General features: G+C 40.6%; 1 protein-coding gene across 2 annotated transcripts in view; it reads left to right on the forward strand.

Annotated features, from left to right (window-relative positions):
- The window catches only part of CRYBG1 (crystallin beta-gamma domain containing 1), a 97,380-nt gene that overhangs the window by 7,647 nt on the left and 66,354 nt on the right, over positions 1 to 23,379 (forward strand). Inside the window, exon 1 of one of the 2 annotated variants that reach the window (XM_040551309.1) lies at positions 21,536 to 21,554. The exons of the other annotated variant lie outside the window; for it this stretch is intronic. The gene's annotated coding sequence lies outside the window, so the exon portion shown is untranslated. Of the gene's footprint in view, positions 1 to 21,535; positions 21,555 to 23,379 lie in introns of those variants that run through there. 2 annotated transcript variants of the gene reach the window in all.

The raw sequence follows: 23,379 nt of genomic DNA on the forward strand, positions 1-23,379 counted from the left end.
TTGTGTTACTTGTGAGGAGAGGCTGCTCTTTAGGAAGTGAGGGAGTTTGATGTTCTTTCCTGACAAGAAACTAGCAGAACACTTTCCTCATTATATAATAAATACAAAACAGATTGATTTCAGTTGAAAGAAACCTCTGGAGTTTATCTTGTCCAACTCTGCTGAAAGTAGAGCCAGCTTCAAAGTTAGCTTGTGATCTGAAGTTAGAGGGAGTTGCTCAGGGTTTTGTCTAGTCAAGTGTTGACTAGGGTCTGAGACTCCATAACTTCCCTGTGAAGACTGTGAAATTTTTTCCTCAGTTCTAATCAAAATTTTTCATGTTGTACTTTATATCCATCTCCTCTCGGTCTGTCCCTGTGCACCTCCAAGGAGAAATTGCCTCCCATTAGGTAGTCAGTCTTAACTTTTGCCCATGCATCTAAACATCTTGGTGATTCTTCCCTATATTCACTGCATTTTGTCAACACTTTTCTTGTACTGGACATATGCAGGTAGCCTGCATTGTCACAAGGGCCCACTGCTGATAATGTCTGGTAGTAGAGTAATGTGAAAACTATGGGCATGCAGATACTTGGCACTGAGAAGTACAAGAGAATTCCAAGTGTCATTGTAAACCTGAGGATTTTGAAGAGGGAGTGTCTAGTTTCTTATTCTTTGACTCCCAGAAGAGTTTACAGATCTGCTTGTTTGTTTGTTTTGGTTTCAATAGTTGTAATTCCTTGAAACCATCAGTTGGAATTTCACAGTGGACATTCCACAGCAGCCGTGGAGGCACTCTGTGATGAGCAATGCTGACATGTTTTCCTACCCTTGGCTGAGAATCTTGCCATTCACAAAGCGTTTAAAAAGTAACCTGTAATTCTTCTGACAGGATGTATATTTAGAATTTCACAGAATTTCGGAACAGTAAAGCATGTTTGGCATAAAACCAAACCGTGTGAATAGTAATAAAGAAAAATCTATACCATTATAGGGCCACATTTTTCTCTAAGGAGGGTGTTTTAATGATTCACCCATTATTACCGATTGCAGATAAAGTACAAATAATTCATACTGCATGGTGTAGGGGAGACACCTGTAGATACTTGCTGAAACTTACCTGTTGTCCTCTGCTGAAGCATCTCTGTGACTTCCTTTAGCTATGTGCAAAAGCTGAAGCAAATGGGGAAGCAAATAGAACTGGTAATGAAAGGAAACCTACCTACCAATGTTATACTTTATCTTTTTGAAGAGTGTTTCTGTACTTGGCAAAGAGAAATAGTTGAGCTTGTGTTTTACAGCTATGTTTGAACGTAGCAGCGTAGATTCTTCAGTGGAACTGCTGAAATGGCAGCCCTTGTGCTACTTTTGTTGTAGCCTCAGTATTCTTACCTGCACAGACTAGGTTGCAGAAGGAGGTGTGGATTTGTGCATATGCAGTCTTTCTGGGTTAGAAGCGGCCTAGGAGTGCCCTCTGTGAAAGCAACACAGATTCAAGACCTATGAGGAGCGGCTGAGGTCCCTTGGTTTGTTCAGCCCAGAGCAGAGCAGGCTGAGGGGAGGCCTCATGGCGGCCTGCAGCTCCCTCACGAGGGGAGCGGAGGGGCAGGCGCTGAGCTCTGCTCTCTGGGGACAGCGACAGGACCCGAGGGAGCAGCATGGAGCTGGGACAGGGGAGGGTCAGGCAGGGGGTTAGGGAAAGGTTCTGCACCCAGAGGGTCATCGGGCACTGGGACAGGCTCCCCAGGGCAGTGGTCACGGCACTGAGCCTGATGGAGTTCAAGCAGCTTTTGGACAACGCTCTCAGACACATGGTCTGGTTTTTGGGTTGTCCTGTGTGGAGCCAGTAGCTGGAATTGATGATCCTTGTGGGTCTCTTCCAACTCAGGATATTCTGTAATTGTATGACATAGGTCTGTGCTTACACTATTACATCATGTAAAGAGGCAGGTTGTTTATTGATCGGTTGGCTGCTTGGTTGTTTTTTGCAGCACTGAGAATAAGCCCATGTATTCAGACTCCAAGGTCAAGTGTGCAGGCACGGCACCAGGCTTAAGAACATAGTGACATGGCCTGCAAACCAGACCTGCTTTTCACCCAGCTGTCTTAAACCTGGATGCATTGAAGACGTCTGTCTGACCCCACCTCAGAGATGGTTTCTTAGTTAACCTCATGGGATTCATGTGATTTGAGGCTGGAATCCTTAGGTTATTCAATGGGAGGCAGCCTTGTCTGTCTTCAGTTTAGGTACTAAGAAATCTTTTTCTCACACCTTTTGTCTGTGTTGTTAGTTTCCTGTCTGATCTCTCCCAGGCTTGGGTTGTGTGTTTATCAAATGTCTGGAATAATGGGGTCAGATTTTGACTATGGCTTCTATATGCAAATAGTGAGTAACAGAAGAAAAGACCAAAAAACAGTTGGCACCTTTCAAAAGCTCTGAATGAATACATATCATTTGAAATTTCAGAATGGAATGCATCAGGCTTTATAGTCCTTGTGTAATTTAAAGGGTGTGTTTGAGGTGAAGAGATAAAAAAGAGGCTGAGAGGCCCATAAAAGTTCCACAGGGGTGTATCTGAAACACAGTATAGGTGACAGTCCTGCAGATGATAAGTCTGTTCTTGTGAGGTTGTCTGCCTGGTTCCCAATGAATAGCTTGATCCCCATTCCTGTCACGTTTGGCAGAAACTGAGAATAGCCAGGACTTCAGGGAGGCTCTTACCGCCTGTATTTGGGATCAAACCTGCTGATGTTGTCAGGAAAATGCTTGTCTCTAGAAAGTACTAACAAATCTGCATCGTGGAGGTTGCTTTCCTGTGTTGCTCTGTTGGTACAGCAGAAATGCAAAGGCAGTCGCAGTAGTGCTATTTTTCATGGGAGTCTACCTCGTTGTTTGCACTATCTTATGCCATGTATCTGTGGCTTGGAGCGACTGGTAATTGAACTAACCAGTTCTTTAATACGATCTAGATGATATCTTTCTTATTTGGGACAAACGAAAAATTTTATAAGACCTTTGAGGTGAGGTAGAGGTAATAGTTTTAATACTGAATTTTTGGTATTTTTACGAGATAAGATTATGAGTAAGCCAAATTTTGAGGGAGACCTTTCACGTTTTCACTATAATGCGTTAAGAAATGAAAAAAAAAAAGGTTAGAGATAAGACAGTACTCTCTACTGGCTTGTTACAGTTAACGTAATGAAAAAAATCTGAAGCCAAAATGCATTTTTTTCTGCCAAGATACCGTACTTCTCACCTCAACTTTCAAGAAGCATTTGTTAGTGCAAGCATACTATGTTTGGATCAAAGCATACTTTAGAAAATATCTAACTTTTATAAACTTCGGTTCAAAACAAGTAAGAGTCATCCCAAAGAACTTTTACATGTGTGCCAGTGTGATAAGACTGTCTCATAAATCATAAAAAAGTAGAAAATCAGCACATAGTTCATAAAGTAACTTCTTGGTAAAAATAAATCTAGTCAGGTGACTGTCTTTTCTGTTATTCAAAAAATCCCATTTTTTTTCCTGTAAATACTCAATACAATGTGATAGTAAGACTTCTAATTTGAAAACATGAGCAGAGTGACCTCAATTGTAAAAATGTATTAGCTTGTGAAATTGTGTAATAATTTCACCCTGAGCATTTGTAGAAGTCCTCTGCATCCTAAATTAATCTTCTTTAAACTGAACATCTATTTTTTCTTCCCACTTTGTCACACTGTGCTCAGAAGCTGTGCATGAGACTGTCTGAAGCAGGCAGGGTGCTCGCACTGAGGAATGTCCCACTGGCTGCTAAACCAGTGGGGCAGCATTAGAGGGATTAATAATAGCTCCACGCAGGTATTCAAGCACTGATTGCATGTTGCACGGATGCTTGGTGTGACTGCTGGGAAGGAACTGAACAGGAAGTTCCCCCAAAAAATTCGGTAGCTTTACATTCTCAAATTCTGTATCTAAATGAGTTCTAGCAATTTCAAATATTGAGCATAACAGTATTTATTTGATGACAATGTAGTGTCACCTGATTAAAGCATTTATTTTTGGTTTAGTTTTGTGATGGGTATACATGTTTGAGCATTATGCAAATTTCTTTTAAAGGTATGAAATACAGTTAGTCCACGAGGGGTTCTTGTTTTTGTTGTTGGAAAGATATCTAAATCACCTCTCACTGCCAGCTGCTGTTTGTCTACTTTGTCTTCCTAGGTTTCTTCAACAGTTGTTTCTTTGCAATAGTTTTTATTTTTTTATGAAATATGATCATGGCAATTCCTTAATATCACTACAGTTGTAAGTGACTAACTTGCTATACTCTACAGTGGGTTTTTTTTTTGTTTGTTTTTTAGAGAAGAAGAAGAAGAAACCTCTGTATAACTGTTTGGACGTGTCTAATCTTTTTTTCAGTTAGATGAGAGTTACTTGTCAACTTCTGGCATATTTCCATGCTGTAATGGTGTTAAACAACATCTCCCCCCCCTCCATGTTGTTGCTGTTGTCTGCAGAAGTAGTTCCTTCCTTGCATCCATCTTAAAGCAAGTCCTTTACAATCTGAAGAATCCATATTTTGATTATCCTTTGGTTTGTGGTTTGTAAGATTTATCAAAGTCCAGAAATTCTCTACTCCCACTGTTCCTTATTACAGTTCATGGAATTGCTTTTCTTCGAGTAATGGACTGAATGTGCTTTTCCAGTTGAATTTCAATCCCCCAGTCATTACCCTGGGACTGCTGCCAAAACAACAAAATATTATCATGTATTCATTTCTTCCCACACTCAGAAGTATCAGCTCTGGCTTTGTTCCATAAAAATTACAGAGTTGTTTGAGTTTAACATTTTTTTTCCAATTGCGCACCTCTGTAACTAAGACAGACGGATTTCTCTTTCATCACTAATGCTACTTATTTTTTACCAACATACAACTCCTTCAGTTCTTCTTCTGAACTGTTTCCCAGGCTGTCCACCATCTGATCTATTTCTCATAATTTTGAAATATATTTTTGTCTACTTCCAGAAGACTTACCAATGTATAGTCTATATTGTAGCACAGGTGTACGGTAGATTTACTGAATATAAATCTATAATGTGGAAATGAATTTTATATGCAACACTATAGGCAAAAGTGTAATACTCATGTTCATTCTAATGTATGCATTTTGGTTTAATGACTGTATTTTCTTACTAGCAAGATGTCCCTTACACTTGAAGATGATTATAAATAATTTTTGCTGCTGATTACAAATGAGATGTCCAGGTCATCTAGTGAAGCAGATGTCACCAGCCATGTGTTGGCAACAGCAGGCCATGGTGTGTGTGGAAGTCATATGCTTACTTTTTTACTTTGAAAAGCAATCAGGGTGTGATTCTCAAGGGGAAGATTGTGTTGTTTGGTGCTTTTACGGGGCAGGGGAATACTGCATCTAGTGCTTGAGTCATTCTTACCTTAAGAGTTTTGAACCCTTTTCCAAGTGGCATCTTACCCAGTTTATAGGAAGAACACCTCTTCCTATAAAGAAGATATATAATAAAATATGAAAACAAAACAAAACAAAAAAACACAAACCACAACTATACATCTTCAATCATGTTTTCCATATTTCTGGGGCAGTACAATGTTCAGCTCTCCTTTGATCTCTCTGTGGGCATATTCATCTCTCGCATTAAGTTGTAGTATTGTTGGTAGTGTTAGTATACTCCTTTGCTTTAAATTCACTTTCTGTGATGGCCTGGATGCCTATTAAAAAATAAAAATCCCACACCGAGTTATTTCTTAACACTAAACTTTATTTTATAATGTAAGGAGAGTGAGGGAAAAGAGCTGTGAAATAAAGCATATTGACTGTCATGAACTTTAATACTAAGTGGATACTGAAAGGTAGACAGGCTTATTTGATTCAGCAGTTCTTATCCTTCCTTTCAGTCACTTCTCAGCCTTGGTGCAAGTTTCATGTTCTCAGGGATCTTTTGTCTTCAGTTTTCAATGATTTTTATCAGCCCGGGCCCATTGGTTTAGGTCCCTTGTGACAGATTTTACACAGCTGAAGAAGGATGCATGAATAATTTAGGTAGTGATCAGGGGCATCTGGAGGAGTAGCAGACACCTCCCAAAACTATAACTGTGAATATTTTCCAGTAGTGCTCACGCAGCTTCTGATGTCAGTGACCTGCTTCCAAAGAACCTGGGTGAGGAAGAGGTGCTGTGGCACTGCCAGCACCTTCTGCTTCTCTCCCAGGGCTGGATCACAGTTGAATGATGGTAACGAAACAGGTTGGACACTGACCCTCACTGTGGCATTTTGTTATCAGGCCCTTGTTACCAGTACCAGTGCTGGCACAACCCAAGGTGCTAGTGTGTATTTGATGGAGAATGTGAGATACTTCAGGGCATCTGAGCATCTGGGAGCACTGACTAATGATCCAGGAACTTGAAACTGCTTTGCTGTTTCATTCAGGGCATTCAGTTCGCGTGATGTCCGTGCTAACTTTGGCATTAAGGCTATCACTGTGAAGGAAGGGTGTTCCCTTTTTCTATGACTCCTCACCATTTGTAGGAATCTAGGAGGACGTGATGCTTCTCATCCTGTTTCCCCAAGCTTTTATAATTAGCCATCGTACCTTGTCTCTCACGCAGTGCAGGTAGACCTTGTAAAATCGAATCAGACCATTCCTGTCAGTAACGGAGAGCAGGCTCAGAAGAGCCACAGGGATGGCAATCTACCTTCTGTGATTTCCTGCAGGAGGGCTGGAGGGCTGGAACTCCTCTCCTGTGAAGAAAGGCTGAGAAAGTCCAGTTTATTTAGTCTAGAGAAGAGAAGGCTTTTACAGCACTTTATAGTGGCCTTCTGGTACCTAAAGGGGGCCTACAGGAAAGATATGGAGGGACTCTTGGTCAGGGAGTGTGGTGACAGGACAAGGGGGAATGGCCTTAGCAAAATAAAAGGGTAGGTTTAGATTAGATATAAGGAAGGAGTTCTTCTCTAGAAGAACTAGAGGCCCACCTGAGAAGCTGTGGGTGCCCCATCCCTGGAGGTGTTCAAGGCCAGGCTGGATGGGGCTTTGGGCAACCTGGTCTAGTGGGAGGTGTCCCTGCCCATGGCAGGGGGTTGGAACTGGGTGGTCTTTAAGGTCCCTTCCAACCCAAACCAGTCTGCGATTCTTTGAAGGGTTAGAGCTACATTTTTGGAAAAATGTTGAAGTCTGCTTTATGACTTCTCATTTCCAACTCTGACTGTAAATATTCTCTGTCCTTGCTGAAGTGAGTGGGTGCTGGAAGGAAAATATGGTTTCTGAGACAATGTAGGGATGCAGGGCATTTGTGGTGGACAGGGTGGCGCAGTGAGGGAACCTTCAGCCCCACATGCACCCAGGAGCAGTCCCCAGGGCAAGAAGATGTTTGTAAGACAGGGATTGAGTTCACAGGTCTTAGAAATCCTGTTCCCACCTCATCCTCTCAAGATGAAGTGGTTGTCAGTAGATGACTGCCCTGCAAATGACAAGATTTTAGAGAGCTAATGTCTAAGACATGATGAAGTAGCAACATATCACCACATCAAAGAGCCAGCCAGTATTGTTGGAAGTTCAGCAAACAGCCTTGGGAATGGTGTCTGCCAATGATCAAATGACCTCTGGATAATGGATTTGTCAAACTGACCAAGGCTGCCAGAGCTCCGGAAGTAGTGCCTCCAGCACGGTTAAAAACTGTATTTATCTTATTTAAGAGTTCCAAAGGACAGTTTTATAGTTTCACAGTCATAAAACACTACATGGTTTCTCAGGGCATCCAAAACTGTTGGTATATTCAGCAAAACAGTCCTTTAAGTCTCCCTTCTACTTTCCATCTCTGAGTTGACTGTTTATTCCTTTGTAATTATTCATTTGTGTGCCGGTGGACAATCACAAATAAAGGAAATGATTTTTTTTTAGCATGTGTTATGTAGCTCTCCAGAAGATAAGTTGTCCATATGCACCTTCTGCAACCATTTTTTCTACAGATAGCCCAAGTTGGGCTTGCATGCTCATGAGGAAAGTGAAATTTTGGGCATGCTCTGACCTTTATGACATTGATGCAAAGAACATTAAGCTACATACGGAGAACATCAAGTGCATAGGTACTGCTGCAACAAGCTCATCAAGTCTCAGTATTTATGGTGCATGCACTTGCATTGGAGTATGCGTATGGCCAGTACTGATTTAGCTCAGGTAGCTTCTTTTTTGCTGTGTGGAAGAGTCACACAGGATGGAATTAAAACAACATTTTTGCTTTAAGTGAAAGAAATAGTGCAACACGATAGGACAGTAAATTATAAATGGATCAATGTTAAATTTATGCATGATGACCAAAAAATACTATACATTTCACAAATAGGCCTCTGAACACATGGATTCTCCTGGGGACAGACTACTGTGAAGGAATCCTAATCCCAGCCCCACAGAAATTATTTCACTCTGTGGGGGGTTGACCGTGTCCAGCGATTAAGCACCCACCAGCTGCTTGCTCACTACCCCCACAGCAGGATGGGGGAGAAAATTGGAAAAGCAATAGTGAGAAAAAACCTTCTGGGTCAAGATAAAGATAGTTTAATAAGCAAAGGAAAAGGAAAAAAAAAAAACACAACAAACACCAAGTAATGCATAATCAGTCACTCAGCAACACCTATCAGCATACAGATGCCCAGCCAGTCTTTGAGTAAGGACTGCTTTGGGAAGGCACCCCCATCACCACAAACACACAGTTTTTATTGCTGAGCATGGCATTACATGGCATTGATTATCCATTTGGTGAGGTGGGGGCAACCATCCCACCTGTGTCCCCTCCCAACCTCTTGCCCACCCCATCCTACTTGCTGTGGGGACAGAGCAAGAAGCAGAGAAAGCCTAGGTGCTGTGCAAGCTCTTTCCAGCAACAGCTAAAATGACGGTGCGTTATCAACACTTCTGTGGTCACAAATCCAAAACACAGCACCATATGGTGCTGCAAAGAAAATTAGCTCTGTCTCAATCAGGACGCACTCTTAGGTGCTTATCCATAGTTAGTGATTTTTTGTCCTCTTACCAAAAAAAAAATAAAATCCTTATTTATTATATCAGTTTGTGGATTGTCTTACTAAAGTCATGACTGGACTGAAAGGTTGGTGGAAGCACCAGTGATTAGATGCATGATGAGATTTATGCACATACGTAGCTCATAAGACTGAGAAAAATAGAATAGCTGTAACCTGAAGATCAGAAAGGTCTCTATGAAATAACCCAAGTTATCAAAGGAAAGGTGAAAACATTAATCTCTTCTTTATCAATATGATAAACAGTGTTGTTTTATACATGTTTAAAACCCATACAGAATCTTTAATGAAAAAAATCACCAAATTATTCAAAGAAATATAACGCATTTTATTTTATTTTATTTTATTTTATTTTATTTAAGGGAAGAATACATGACATTCTCTTTTGAGTGCTCTGGAAATGAACTGCTTGGGGTGCATATGAGGTCAAATGCTGCAGCTTAGTTTTAGAAAAGTCCTGGATAATTTTTACAGATTAGACTACATTTGTAGTTAGTAAGTTTACAATAAGAAAAAATAAATCCTAGACTTCAGGGCTTAATAAGATAGCCTAGTAAAGACAGGAAATACTATTTTTGCCCAGTATTTACTCTGTTGAGTAATTATGTAGAAGAGATTTTCCCCTACTTTATTTACAAAATAAATTAAATATGGTCTTTATAATGCTTTATTGAAATGCAGTTTTGCTCACCTAGTATTATTTCAATCTCTTTAAGTGTTTCTTGTGGAATTGTTCCTTTTGTTCCTTGCAGAGAGTGTAGACTTTATTTTTTGAAGATTTTATGGTGACTTGATATGTTTGTGGTTACTAATGCATTGCATGTAAACATGAATTTGAACGCAATTCCATGTCCAAACAAAGAACTTTATGAACATTTTGTGACATTGCCTGCTGTCCTGCATCATTACTTTTCCGGTAATGGAGCGGTACCATTGATACATCTGTTACTGTGGAGGTTACTGGAAATGCCATCAGGTTTGGGTGCCTGTCACTACTGTCTTTTTGATCTTCATCCAAAAGACCATAGAGGTACATATGTAATGTTATATCTTGGATGACTCCCAGGAGCTTGCTCACATCCTATCAGTTGGCTTTGATGTTTGCACCTGCAGTTACCCGGTATTGATGCCACAAGTCTTCCCTGTCAGACGTTGGGTCTTGGTGGTTATAAATCTGATAACGCAGCTGCTGTTCTGAAAGTGTTAGTATAATTGCAGACGTTTCAGCATAATTGTGTCACCTCCCTTCCAGCTTATTGGATATACCTGCTTTTTAGGACAGGGCCTACCACTGTGAGACTCTGAAGATTCTCAGCATAGCTGCAGTGCAAATAATGATAGATCTTACCTTCTACATCCTTTTTTTGGTCTTTAATATAGGATTACATTGTATTGACTAATATTTGGGTCAAAGTTTTTAGATGGTGTCTGCACAGCACATATGCAACAGAATAACAAATCTCAAAAGCTTGACCAGTACAAGGATTTTTGTAATGTTTATACAAATTCATTTTTCCTGAAACTACTTTCCACTTCCTCCAAGAGTAAGAAATGCGTGGTTAAAACATGGTTCGAGGAGACCTTCTATTCATTGTTTTAAAAGTTCTCACCCTCTTTTATTTTTCCTTTCTTAAAGTATGTTTCTCATCTCTTATACCTTCTGAAGTGTTTTACTTCTTCCGCTCTGATTTCTGTATGTCTCATATGCCTGGAACAGTCTTGTTATTTTCATCTGCTAATAATCTTCTCGTCTCCCTAAGTCTCTTTACAAATGTGCTTATTTTGGTTAGCTGTCCACCTCTTCTTTTATGCCGCTCCACTGTCCTTTAATCTAGACCAAATTACAATTTAATAATGCAGGTGAGGGCTGGGGAGGAGAGGTTTCAAAAGTTAGCTGTAAAGCAAAACCCTTCAGTCATCTTGCATCTTCTGTTATTGTGGTCTATGGTTCAGTCTGTTCAGGCTTTGCAGGGCGCTTGTTTGTGTCCTTGGACTTGTGTACAGAGTGAGGCGCAGAAATACCACTGTGTACAGCTTGCGAAAACAGAGGTGGACTGAAGCTGCTCGTTAATGAGAGCTCTGTGGCTTTCTGTGAGGGACGAGCAGAGCCTTTTAGCCAAAGCAGTTTTATAAGTGCCTGCCAAGGTGTCTATAGCAAAACTACTTCTTGAGCCAGCTCTTGAATATTTGCATAGCAAAGTGTTAAAAAGGAATGACCAAGGACATAGAATTAAGCTAAAACAACACAAGAGTAACATAATCAGGTTGTTCTGCCCCTTTTCTTCCTGCATTTATCTATTAGTTGAGGTCTTCAATCTTTTCTTCAGTATTAATAACACTAACTGCTTTTATTGATTTGTGTTCTGCCAATTAACACATACAGGTGTTTGGCTATACCTTGGCTATATGTTGGCTATACCTCTTATTTTAGGAGTCTGACATTGCATTTTGACATCTTACGTGACTGCTGATGAAATATCAGTACTGGGAGGATAAAAGATATTTGGGGTAATACTTAAACTATTCGGGCCAATGTAGTAAGTAAATAAACTTTTCATGAAAGAGCTGGTTCAATAGTGAGATGGGTATGTAAAATGAAAGTTGTTAGTTCTAGATTTTTGTGTTGAAATTCATAACATTTGATTAGTGTTTATTACCTCCATTTTCATTAGCTCTTGTGACACATCTTTAAGGGAGGAGGGTATTAGGCATGCTTGTGTAGGTTATTTCGTACAGCTGGACATTACCCCAGAGACCATTCCCTGGGAATGATAGGGTCGTATTTACAGGTCCAGCCACTGCTGTTCTGAAGTTCCTAAAAATGTCATTGCACATGTTAATTAGTGAGACTGAGTTACTAAAATGATGTTGAACTAGCTTTAATTAGTGAAACCAACACCCCAGTGTCCTCTTGTTTCTGTAGCTACTGTTTTTTCCCATTAATTAATGGAAGCATTAATAGCAAATGATGGTTCATTAACTTTTTTTTTATGAGAAAGATTTGTAATTAACAGATTTACAGACCAGGATGCAATGCTGCCTTTTTATGAAAACAGAGTACAGATCGAGTCTTTTAGTAATGTCATTTCTTTATGATACTTCAGTAAAATCGTGTAATTTTATATCTATAATTTAGTGACTTACAACATGTAAACTAATAAAATGATCTCTTTATCTGGAAAATAAATTTCACGTATTTAGTAATTGCTTCTCATCCTGAGTTGCCTCCTCCTCCTGATCTTTGGCTTCTTTGAAGTATTATCTTATATGAAGACAGAAATAAATACGGTTCAGCATAATGAATAATGAATATCTCTTCACAGAGATTTCACAGCCTGTATCTTTGCAGGGAGAAGCTTTGCAGCCCCAAAGGTCTGCTGCCAGGTTAACTGTTTTCAAATGTGTGTTTACTGTACAGAGCAGCCGGGGGCAGACTTTCAGAATGCTTGAAGGACTGAGTTTGGAGACTTGAGCCCAAAGACTGAAATTGTCATCTGTTTCATTGCATGTGTAATATGATAAAAACGTGACCACTTGCTTTTTTTTTGCCCTTGCATAACCTATTCTAGTAATCGCGTTGATTACTTCAGTTGTTTCCTGTTGCTCTCTTTTGGAGGATGGATTACCTACGGTATTAAAAGAAATCTATAGCTCCTTCAGTTGTGAGAAGGACGTTTACAAAAGGAAGCGTTTATCTTACACTTTGAAAAATCATCAGGAGCCAATAAAGGACTGTCCATCGGGACTGTCCCTGCAGTCTAAAACCCGGTACCAAAAATGTTTTCCTCCCAAATCCAGAGGATTTATGTGTGGGAGATGGTAATTTCTTTATCCCTTATGAAGATGTTGCCCCAACTGGGTCACAAATGACAAGATAAATGCCTTGTTAAACTGGTTCTAGACCTTAGAGGGTTGAAAGTAGGCAAATACAGAAATTAAAATAGAAGGTTTTAGCAGGTAACTACAGAGTTGCTGGCAGATGACTCTGTAGTAAGCTATTGTAAATAGGACATCCTAGATGATTTAAGTCAGTCTTTGAACTGGCTCCAGGATGACTTGTATTTCATGTATAAAGTCCAAGACTCATAATACATTTGTACCAAGTGATGCTTTAGGATAAAGTTTAATGTGTGAACTAGTTTAAAATTAAAATGTGATTGAAATTGTCGTAGAATTATTTGGTGTGATTTCAGATGTTTACTTAATTACTCTTTGTACTCAACTGTCAATTAGACATCTTTGGCAGCATAAGACCTAGATCCAAACTGAGGTACATAAGCCTACTGAGACAGTAGGGTGGTATAAAGCCCTTCTCTTCCAAAGGAATACTAGAAACATTGTTGTGTGGTGCTTTTGTTTATTAGTTTTTAAATGACTACGTGATCTTTTCAAGACTACAAGCATCAGGAGCTCACACACTGAAAGCACATAAAGCATCAGAATCACTGAGGTAGTATGCAGGCTCACTTGAACAATATAGTTTGTCACCTAGCACCCTGCCAAAATAATTTATTTCGTGATGACAGAGAACTGAAGCATGACACTTACTGAGACACGAAAATTACTTCCTTCAGCAAACGCCATGGAGGTTACTGCTGCTAGGTGCAGACCAGGTCAGGTAGACTCGTTAAGAATATGTGATGGTATAAGCTGCAGGCTAGTAGGAGAGCAAGTTCACTCCCTTAAGTTTTTCTTAATTCAGCTTCAAGCACAATTTTAGTAATGTTATAATTTTATGTATGACATCCTTAGTCAAAGATAAGCAGGACTACATCTAAATTTGCTTGTCACGTGGAGAGGGAGCTTTCATTAGTAGTAGACTTGACTGAATTAGAAGAGTAGGTGTGGCTGAGAGTTAATGCTTATGGTGGACAAATCAGACTTGTTTTCACTCAGAAATGCATATGTGTTGGGATAGCCACCTCTGCTCTGACTAAGAGACGAGATATGGACATTTCTTTTATGGTGCTGTAGCCACAGATCAGTGCAGGAGATAGAAATTACAAAAAAAATGTCTTTGCTTTCTCAAAGTTAAAAACTGAGAGTTTTCATAGGATTTTTCTTTTGATATAGTGATCTCATTGTAAGAAGACATTTTTGTCATTGAGCACAAGGAGCCTCTGCCGGCTTTCCTGTGGTCAGGACCACTTGGCAGGCTCCATCCCAGACATTTAATATAATTAACTTGAAGGTGTTTCCTGCTCAGGAGGTATTTAAGCACCCTAGGATGAACAAGCAATGAGGCTGGAGGATGAGCTGCCTGTAACCAATAGTTGAAGGTGTCATCATCTAGTTACCTAGGAGAGAGCTGTTAATGAAGCAGTATTAAGTGTACTGAATTGTAACAAAATGCTCATAATTTTAAATAGCAAAGATTTGCACAACATTAACTGGGCTGTCAATGTCCTGATTAAAAAAATATTCTCTCTAGATTGCCTGCACCTCCTTTCCCAGGATCTGCTTGTTCTCATTTGTGCCTCTTCTGTTTTTTACATCCCTTCTTTTACCTTCCCTCATTGCCTGCGACGTGACTTTTTCTAACTTTTGTGGAAAAGAGAAGGAAGTGAAAGACGGGAGTGATAAATAGGTTTGACAAGAGGCAAAAACGCTGTCAGGAGAGAACTAGACATTCCTCAAAAGATGAAGCAAAACAAAGTCTGAAACCAAAGTCTGTGATCTTCGGACTGTAGCGTTAGGATGCAGAGATGCAGGCAGGCTGCCTTGCAGCAAGCTTGTATCCTGAAGTCTGCTGCTTCTTGCTGTATAAGTTAGTCCTTTCTACAAAGCCAATAAAACTCCAAAGAAGCACTTGGTAATGTAAATCTGTATGATATCTGAGCTGGCAGAAAGCCTCTTCCGTGTGGGGGTATGAAGAGAGCCCATCCACATCTATGTATTTATTTTGATGTGCAACTTTTGAGAATTTAAATATATGCACTCATTGCTCTTAAAAATAAAAATGAAGAGCAGTGATGATAATCTGTCAGGCTACAGAATGTACTGTGAAATGGATAGCATCTCATTTTGGTGCTGTGCTCAAGTTTGTGACAAAACCACTTCTTATGCTGCATCTGTGACCACGATTGATATGTCTTGCTTGTGCTTTTTACCTTCTCCATTGTTCTCCTGTCTAAAGGCTTAGTAATTTCTGAGATTTCGCTAAACTACTTTTAGTAAAAGTAGCTTTTTAAGTAAACTTAAAAGGGTATAGGAAGTATGAAAATAGATTTTAAAAAGTTGTATCTTAAAATATGTCTGTGTTAAAGCATTTTAAAATTGTTTCCAGAAATACAACTGTAAGCACACGTCTTCTAGACTGTCTGCTCAAAGACATGAGAGTCACAGATGTAGCCTGTTCAACACATTCATAAATTGTGATTATTATCATCCTATTACCTTAAAGTGCAATTCCAACTTCACTCAGTTGTCAACATAGAAATATGCAGAGAATTTGAGTGGGGCTAATCAGTGGTTTCTTAAACCAAAATTTTTAAATGTTCAGATTTATATTAAAATATCTGCAGGTGCTTGTTTTTAGGCAGGTGAGAAAATCCAGATTAGTATCTTTTGCAATGAAGTTATCATTATTTGAAACCTGAAATTATACAGTCCCTTATTAAGTATGGAAACAGCAAAACATCTCACATTACAGGAGATAACTTACCTAAGTATGACTTTATATATATATATCTAGTTATTTCCAAATATATCGTTTTAGTTCAGTGTTCCACTCCTGGCATCAAAGGACAGTTGGTCAACCATTTTTCTTCCTTTCTACTTAAAGCTCAGTAAAATTTTAATGACCAAATTTCAAAGCTAAATCCCCAAGTCTACATTCTTAACTGGCACCTCTGTTTATAGTGACACTTTAAATATATATATATACATATATATATATATTCTGTAATATGTTAGGAACTGTTTTCTAGTTTTCCTACATGTTTAGATTGCTGATATTCAGAAATGACATAATAAACTCTCACATCAAGGCTACTTGTAATCACAAATCCCCATTGAATGTAAGCCCCTGTGTGATTTTCTGAGCAAAATGTGGCTCAGCTCTTTGCTGCCAAAAGCCTGAGTTTTAATTAGACTTAGCATAATTGATGAGAATGTAAAAGGGCTGGTCCCACACTGGTTGGTTGCCTTTGTTCTAGACAGTGGGCTAATTTCAGCTCATGAAATCAGCTTAGGAGAGTTTTAGGAGAGTTTCTTTGCTGTAATTGCAGGGTGTGGTTTATGAAGAATTTGATGAATAGATAAATTGATGAGTTTATGCAGCACTAGCCAAACCTCGCTTGTCCTGCATGCATCTTGTTGGCTTTGTCCTGCTCCTTGCTCTCTCGTGTGGGACAGCTGGGGCTGGGATCTGGGGCCTGATGGGACAGGAGAGGCTGGAGTAGCGCTGAGGCAAAGAGCTGGGCTGCTCTATGGTGGGGTAATCCTCCGGGACCTCATGCAGGAATCTTGCTGGAAGGTGCAGCCGTCAGCCCAGTGCTGTGGTCGCTTCTGTGTGGCAGGATGCGGCCGTGCCACAGGATGATGTGTGCTTGCCAGGCTGTGCCTCCCTGCTTCCCCTGTACCCATCCTGCGCAGGCTTTCCTGCAGCTGGCCCCTGGGAACTTGAGAGGCCTGTTCTGGTGTCTCATCCCTGTTTCATCCCTTCTCGTGGACAGAATATTTTTCTTTTAAGAATTAAAGACTTTCCTATTTGCTGTTGCAGTGGCAGTGCAGTTAGAAATAAATTGTACTTTTCAAAGTGGAACTTTAGTCTAAAGCAGGTTACTAGATGCACACAGCTTTCAAGAGCAAAGACTTTGCTAATTTTTTTTTCTAGCTATCACTTTGAACCAAATGCTAATACTCGCATAAAAGAGCAAGGGAAAAAATGTTGCAAGCATGAATCTATGTTCAGAAGTATTTTCACATTCCTAAAATTGTAAATACTGCTCTGTATCTCTCAATGTAGTTACAGGAAAGCAGCAAAATTACGTGGTAACATGATATTTCTGTTCATCAAGTCATGGTGAGTCAATGTGAACAAATAAAAGCATTATGTGTTTAAAGACATGAGTGATGCTGGCTTTCCATCTCCTCAAACAGCTTCATCTGGTTCTTTGAGCTTCTTACTATACAGAATGAGATACTACCTTTGTTTGGCAAGTGAATGTGATGATTATTGTTTATACAATGCTTTAAAGCTAGACTAGAATATGAATATCAAGATTAGCTCTGTGCTCAGTGAGACACTCTAGTGCAGCATGGTTACAAATAGTGTCTGGGGCTGAGGATGTCAGTACTGTGTATTTGTTCATTGCCACCCAAGTTTGACTTTGCTGGGGGGGAGCCTCTGAATGCTATCAGAATGCCAGACATGATTTATGTTATATTAATACACAGCAAAAAAGATCATTATGTAGTTTTTTTATCATATCTGTCAGTTAAATGTCAGACATTCAAAAGTTCCCAATGCTTACACATATTCAAGAAATCAAGTTTTCGCCATGAGGTTATTTTATACAGTTTCATATTCCCAAAAATGGTGAGTAGAAAAAATACAATGGAAAACTTCAGAAATATTTTGCAAAGTCAGTTTTTAATAATAAACTTTATCAGTCTTGCAAACATGGCTACATATGTGGAGCTGGTGTAATGTCAAGACTTGGCTGTGGAATGAGAGGAGTGGTTATCACAGGCAACATGGATTTGTTGGGGCAAATCTGGCATACATGCAGAGGTGCCACCCAGTGGCCAGATGGCAATAATGAGCTTTTCTGACTAATTAAGTAAAAAAAAAAAAAAAGTTGGTGAAGGAGAGCATCTTACAATAATATTTTAAATAATTTGTTTGGATTTTTTTTTTACACTTAATGGTTGGCACATAAACAACAGGGGTTCCAGTTTCTTGAAAAGGAGTAACTGACAAAGTTTGCTTAATGGCCGTCAAATTACAGAATAAAAAAGAGCTTCAGTTAATTCAAATAGTTTCCAAGTAATCAAATGACAAAATATGTCTTTGAAACCTCATTTTAGAAATTGTGTTAGTATGTTCAAGTACTTTTGTACCAAACCAAGGTGCTATTTGTGTTGTTTTGGTTAGATTTTTTTTTTCCTATGCAAACAAGAGCTAGAAGTACAACTAAAGAAAGGTGAATGTCTGTGGTAGATGTAAACTGAAATTTATGATGCATTTCCTTGTAGTGACATTCATATAGAATGATACTCTGGAGAGTAGATGTAAAAAGGGAAAAAGTAGAGTTGCTGTAAGATATTTATGATACCAGCAAGATATAAAATGAAAACTATTACAATGATGAAATTCCTTAGTTGATATTGTGAGAAGACAAAAGAGTGAAACAGTGATGAGCATGTGGTATGGAGCTGATGTGGATTCATGAAGATTTTAAACAGCTATATAATGGCTGGGTTTCTGGTGTGGGTAAAAGCATTCTTCGCTAAGTTTTCAGATTATCTGGAAGATAACTTTGTAATTGAGATGAAGCTATTCTCAGTCTCAAGTGTTTGTATTGGGTTTATTTTCAGTCAATAGAGGTGGGAAAGAAGATAGATACAGAATCACAGAATCGTCTAGGTTGGAAGAGACCTCCAAGATCATCTAGTCCAACCTCTGTCCTAACACTAACAAAACCTCCACTAAACCATATCACTAAGGACTACATCTAAACGTCTTTTAAAGACCTCCAGGGATGGCGACTCAACCACTTCCCTGGGCAGCCCATTCCAATGCCTAACAACCCTTTCAGTAAAGAAGTTCTTCCTAATATCCAACCTAAACCTCCCCTGGCGCAACTTTAGCCCATTCCCCCTCGTCCTGCCACCAGGCACGTGGGAGAATAGACCAACCCCCACCTCTCTACAGCCTCCTTTAAGGTACCTATAGAGATCGATGAGGTCTCCCCTGAGCCTCCTCTTCTCCAGGCTAAACAACCCCAGCTCCCTCAGCCGCTTCTCGTAAGACTTGTTCTTCAGACCCCTCACCAGCCTCGTCGCCCTTCTCTGGACTCTCTCGAGCACCTCCATGTCCTTCTTGTAGCGAGGGGCCCAAAACTGAACACAGTACTCGAGGTGCGGCCTCACCAGAGCCGAGTACAGGGGGACAATCACCTCCCTAGCCCTGCTGGCCACGCTGCTTCTTATACAAGCCAGGATGCTGTTGGCCTTCTTGGCCACCTGAGCACACTGCTGGCTCATATTCAGCTGCCTATCAACCAGTATTCCCAGGTCCTTCTCGGCCAGGCAGCTTTCCAACCACTCATCTCCCAGCCTGTAGCGCTGCTTGGGGTTGTTGCGCCCCAGGTGCAGGACCCGGCACTTGGCCTTGTTGAACTTCATACAGTTGACCTCAGCCCATCGGTCCAGCCTATCCAGATCCTCCTGCAGAGCCTTCCTTCCCTCGTGCAGATAGACACACGCACCTAACTTGGTGTCATCTGCAAACTTACTGAGGGTGCACTCAATCCCCTTGTCCAGGTCAGGATACCTTTAAGCATAATAAATAACTGCAATAATTTCTGGGACAGCTGGGCTTTTTGATCTTGTAAAACAGAAAAAAGTCACTTGGAATAAGAAACCTAAAGCTGCTTGGATTCAGTGTATTAAAGATTTGGCTACAGAGCTACACTGTGTATCTGTATTAGGACTCAGAAAAACATGTTTTGAAGGACTAATGAATGTAGTATTCCCAACTGCACGTTGTTTGAAGCACAAGAAAGCCAGAAGCTTGAAACCATTTCATCTCATGTGGAGTTGCTCAGAGCTTCAACAAACTGCCAAATGCAAACAAATATACTTAATAACCTGAAATTAATATATTGTACTGGGAAAACAGTAGGGCTGAAAAAACAAATACACATAGGTCTGGCAGTGGACAACAAGTATGACAAGTTTGTGGTGTTGCAGTGGCTCAGAAAAGTCTCTATGCAGTCTTTGTGTGTGCAAATGTATCGTGGAACAAAGCAAAGAGACAGCAGACCTGCTGTTTGGGATTTTTGGTATGGCTGGCACCGGGATGTTGTGTCCAGCTTTGGACACATCTTTGCCAGAGAGATGCTGTCAGAAGGAAACAGAGAGGAGAACACAGTAATTCCTTTACAAAAGGGAAGATTATGCTAAATAATGACTGAGTGAGAGATATAGCTGAAGACTGCAAATATTTAAATGGTGTGAATTTGCCAAACAAAGAAATGAATTACTTAGGCTGTCATAATAAGGCAGAATGGAGTAACTATAACAAAGGGTACTTTTAGGTGAGGTATTAACCCTATTATTAAGGTGTATGACAAGACGCTTCTAAGTAACCCAGTAGGAATACATCTGCCGTGACAAGATGTGACCTAAGGTGGTTGAAACAGACTTTGTATCTCTACCATCAAGAAAGGTGGAGGCAGAAATGTAAAGCTTGATTCAGCTGTGAACCTGAGATGCGGCCATTAGATGGCAGGGTTCAGGTATGAGAGGACGGGTGCCTGTCCATCTGCTGTCGGTGTCACACCTCAGGGCCACTAATCAGTCCCAGCGGCTGGAATTTGGAGGTGCTCAGTTTTCCTTTAAAAATCACACCCACATAGCCCATCACTCATAGGACCACTGAGTCCCATGCATGTGTCCTGTCAGGATGCGAGTGTGTGAGTAGGGAGGCGCAAGAGGTGCTACGTTACCCGAGCGTGACAAAACCACTTCATACGGGAGCTGAAGTCAGCTGGAGTCTGAACAGTGCTGTAGTGGAGGGAAAAGAAGAAGCTATAACCAGGGATACAATAATGGGAATGCTGAGGCAGTGGGAAGAGATGATGTAAATACAGGAGCTTGCTACAGACTGTTGAGGAAGTCCACATACAGGTTTTGTGGAAAAGATGACAGAAGAAATAACAAGCTTTGTATGGAAAACTTCAGCCCAGAGCAGGCTGTTTGAAATGCTCAAAATATATTAAAAGTGTAACTACAGCAACTCAAATAATGTGCAATAAAAAAAACTTGTTTAAAATAGTCTGCACTGCTAAAGGATCTGCCGCAGGGAGCGATCCTTATATATGCATCCACACCTCTCCAGATTACACGCCTCTAGAGTGAACTGGCTGTGTCTGTGCTGCATAACACTTGACCTGGGCCTGATGCCCCTGTGGCTCTGCGACCATAATTATATTTTTGTGGCTTCAGTTCAAAGTGTCTGAGGTAATGTGAGGGCTGCTTTGCTGCCTGCAAGACTGGTGTTTTTATAACATTATGCTGAAGGTATGCTGCATGGTGTGGGGTGTGGTGTGGGGCACGCTGGGGGTGTCTGAGGGCAGGAGGCTAGCTGGGGTGGTGTAGGGCAGGAGGAGCCAAAGCTGCCATAGCCCCATCCCTGCTCTGCCATCCCTCGGGCAGTCCATCCTCAGAGCTGCGCTTGGGCTCCTCCTCGGAGGGAAGAACTTGGTTTCCTCCAGAGAGCCCAGGCACAAAGTGGTGCATGTGCAGTATGGCTGACAAGGGGACCAGGACCAGGGAGTGAACCAGGGAGGTAAATTACTTGGCAGTGTAGGTAGACCCATCGTAGTCAAGAGCACATATATTGGTGGGTGAGTGGGGGGAAAGCCTCCTGCTGCTCTTAATGCTGTTGTGTGTTTTGCAGTAAATCTTTAGCACAGAGGTTTTACTGATCAGATTGATATTGCTGGTCCCAAAGAAAAAAAATAAGTGCTGATATGGCATGGGAGGTGGGAGACTGGGCAGAGGATCTGAATAAACAAACAGAATATCTTTCTGTTTTAATCAAGTTGTTCTTGCTCATACATGTATTCTCTTTTTTAAAGAATGATCTCATCCTGTGTAAAAGTGTTGATTGAAAATGAGAATTAATATTCAAGAATCATCTACAGGGTACAGACTGAAGACTGCTCTAAAAAACAGCAGACTGTAGATGGATATCAGGGCTGAATATGATGGATGATGAGGGAAGCCATGGCTGTAAAATTATAAGGCTGTCAGTTTAGTAAGCATGATTAATTTAAAACACATGGCAATTTCCTCTTTTCTACTTTTTGCTTGTGAGTTTTGTTTATTGTTTCTAACATGGTTTATTTGTGCATTTTTGTCTTCAGGTTAATTCCCTTCAAAATGCTTTCTACTTGTCTTAATATTTTAAGATTAATTTTTAAGACAATTAATAGAATATCATTGTGTCACTATGAGGGACTTAGGCATGGACAAGAAAGAGTGATATGTCTATGGTGTGTGGTCTGTATCATAGAAAGTTCACTTCCCAGTTTAATTTCTGTTTAATGGTTTATGATTACTCTTCCAGTCAGTAGTTCTGCTGCGAGCGAGCATCTCTGTACTGGTGAGGAGAAGACTTCTACCTACAAAGCTTCTCCATCCTCACTCTCTATTCAAAAGCTTGGTAATTTGTAAGGCCTTCTCTCTGCTCTTCCTTTTGCTTCACTGTAGAATTAGTTATTATTTTCATTAGCTATGTGAAAACACGCCAGACAGTCATTGCTGTGGAAACATCTTCTGAGTGTTTTGGACATAATTAGTTGCACCATTTAGTAGCCAAACATATAAGAAACAATAAACTACTCAGTCTATCATAAATATTCAACCCACCATTTCTCCTGATGTAAAAATTCTTGCCTCCACAGACAACCTCCTCTCCAAGTGCCTCAGACGATTGATGGGCCTTGCAAAATGTCTGGGAGGGTTTCATAACATTCCTAGCGTGTTGCAAACACTCTTTACCCCCAGGCCTGCCGGGCTTTGAATGAGTGGGTATGGTTACACAAACAAGTTAAGAGTGAGGAAAGCAAGGGTGTGGATTTGCAGTGCGTCAGCTGCCCCACGGTAACTGTCCACCGTCCTGCCCTCACCCCACGGTGACTGTCTCGGCAGATCGGGGTGAGCTTCTTTGCATTTAGGCCGGAACACAAGAATTTACACGGGCAGTTACCGCAGACTTCACAGCCGGCTTGCCCCGTGGCAGCTTGCTTGCATGCCCATGCCTTGAGGCAGGAAGCGTACTGCAGCGCTGTCCTGGAAAATTGCCTCCTGCTCTAAATTAAAGCTTTTGGGAGGCTCTTGTGAGCTCAGCTATCAGTAGATTGTTGCAAGGATAGACCTGAAATCGTGTAGAAATTTAAAGATCTGCTATCCCGTTTGGAAATCTGAAGTGTCACCGTTGGCTGTTTGACAGCACGTTGTCCTTGGGTTGAAACTTCTTGTGCTGCTTTTGTCAGCTCCGTTTTTCAGCCTGAAATTGCATCCTTTAAAAGAAAGGTATCTGAAAGAAATGGTATTGCTCCACCATGCTCTGAAAGCAGTGGCTTGCTGGCTACTGCACCGTACTTTTG

Source organism: Cygnus olor, chromosome 3 (assembly GCF_009769625.2).
Source record: "Cygnus olor isolate bCygOlo1 chromosome 3, bCygOlo1.pri.v2, whole genome shotgun sequence".
Lineage (NCBI taxonomy): Eukaryota > Metazoa > Chordata > Aves > Anseriformes > Anatidae > Cygnus > Cygnus olor.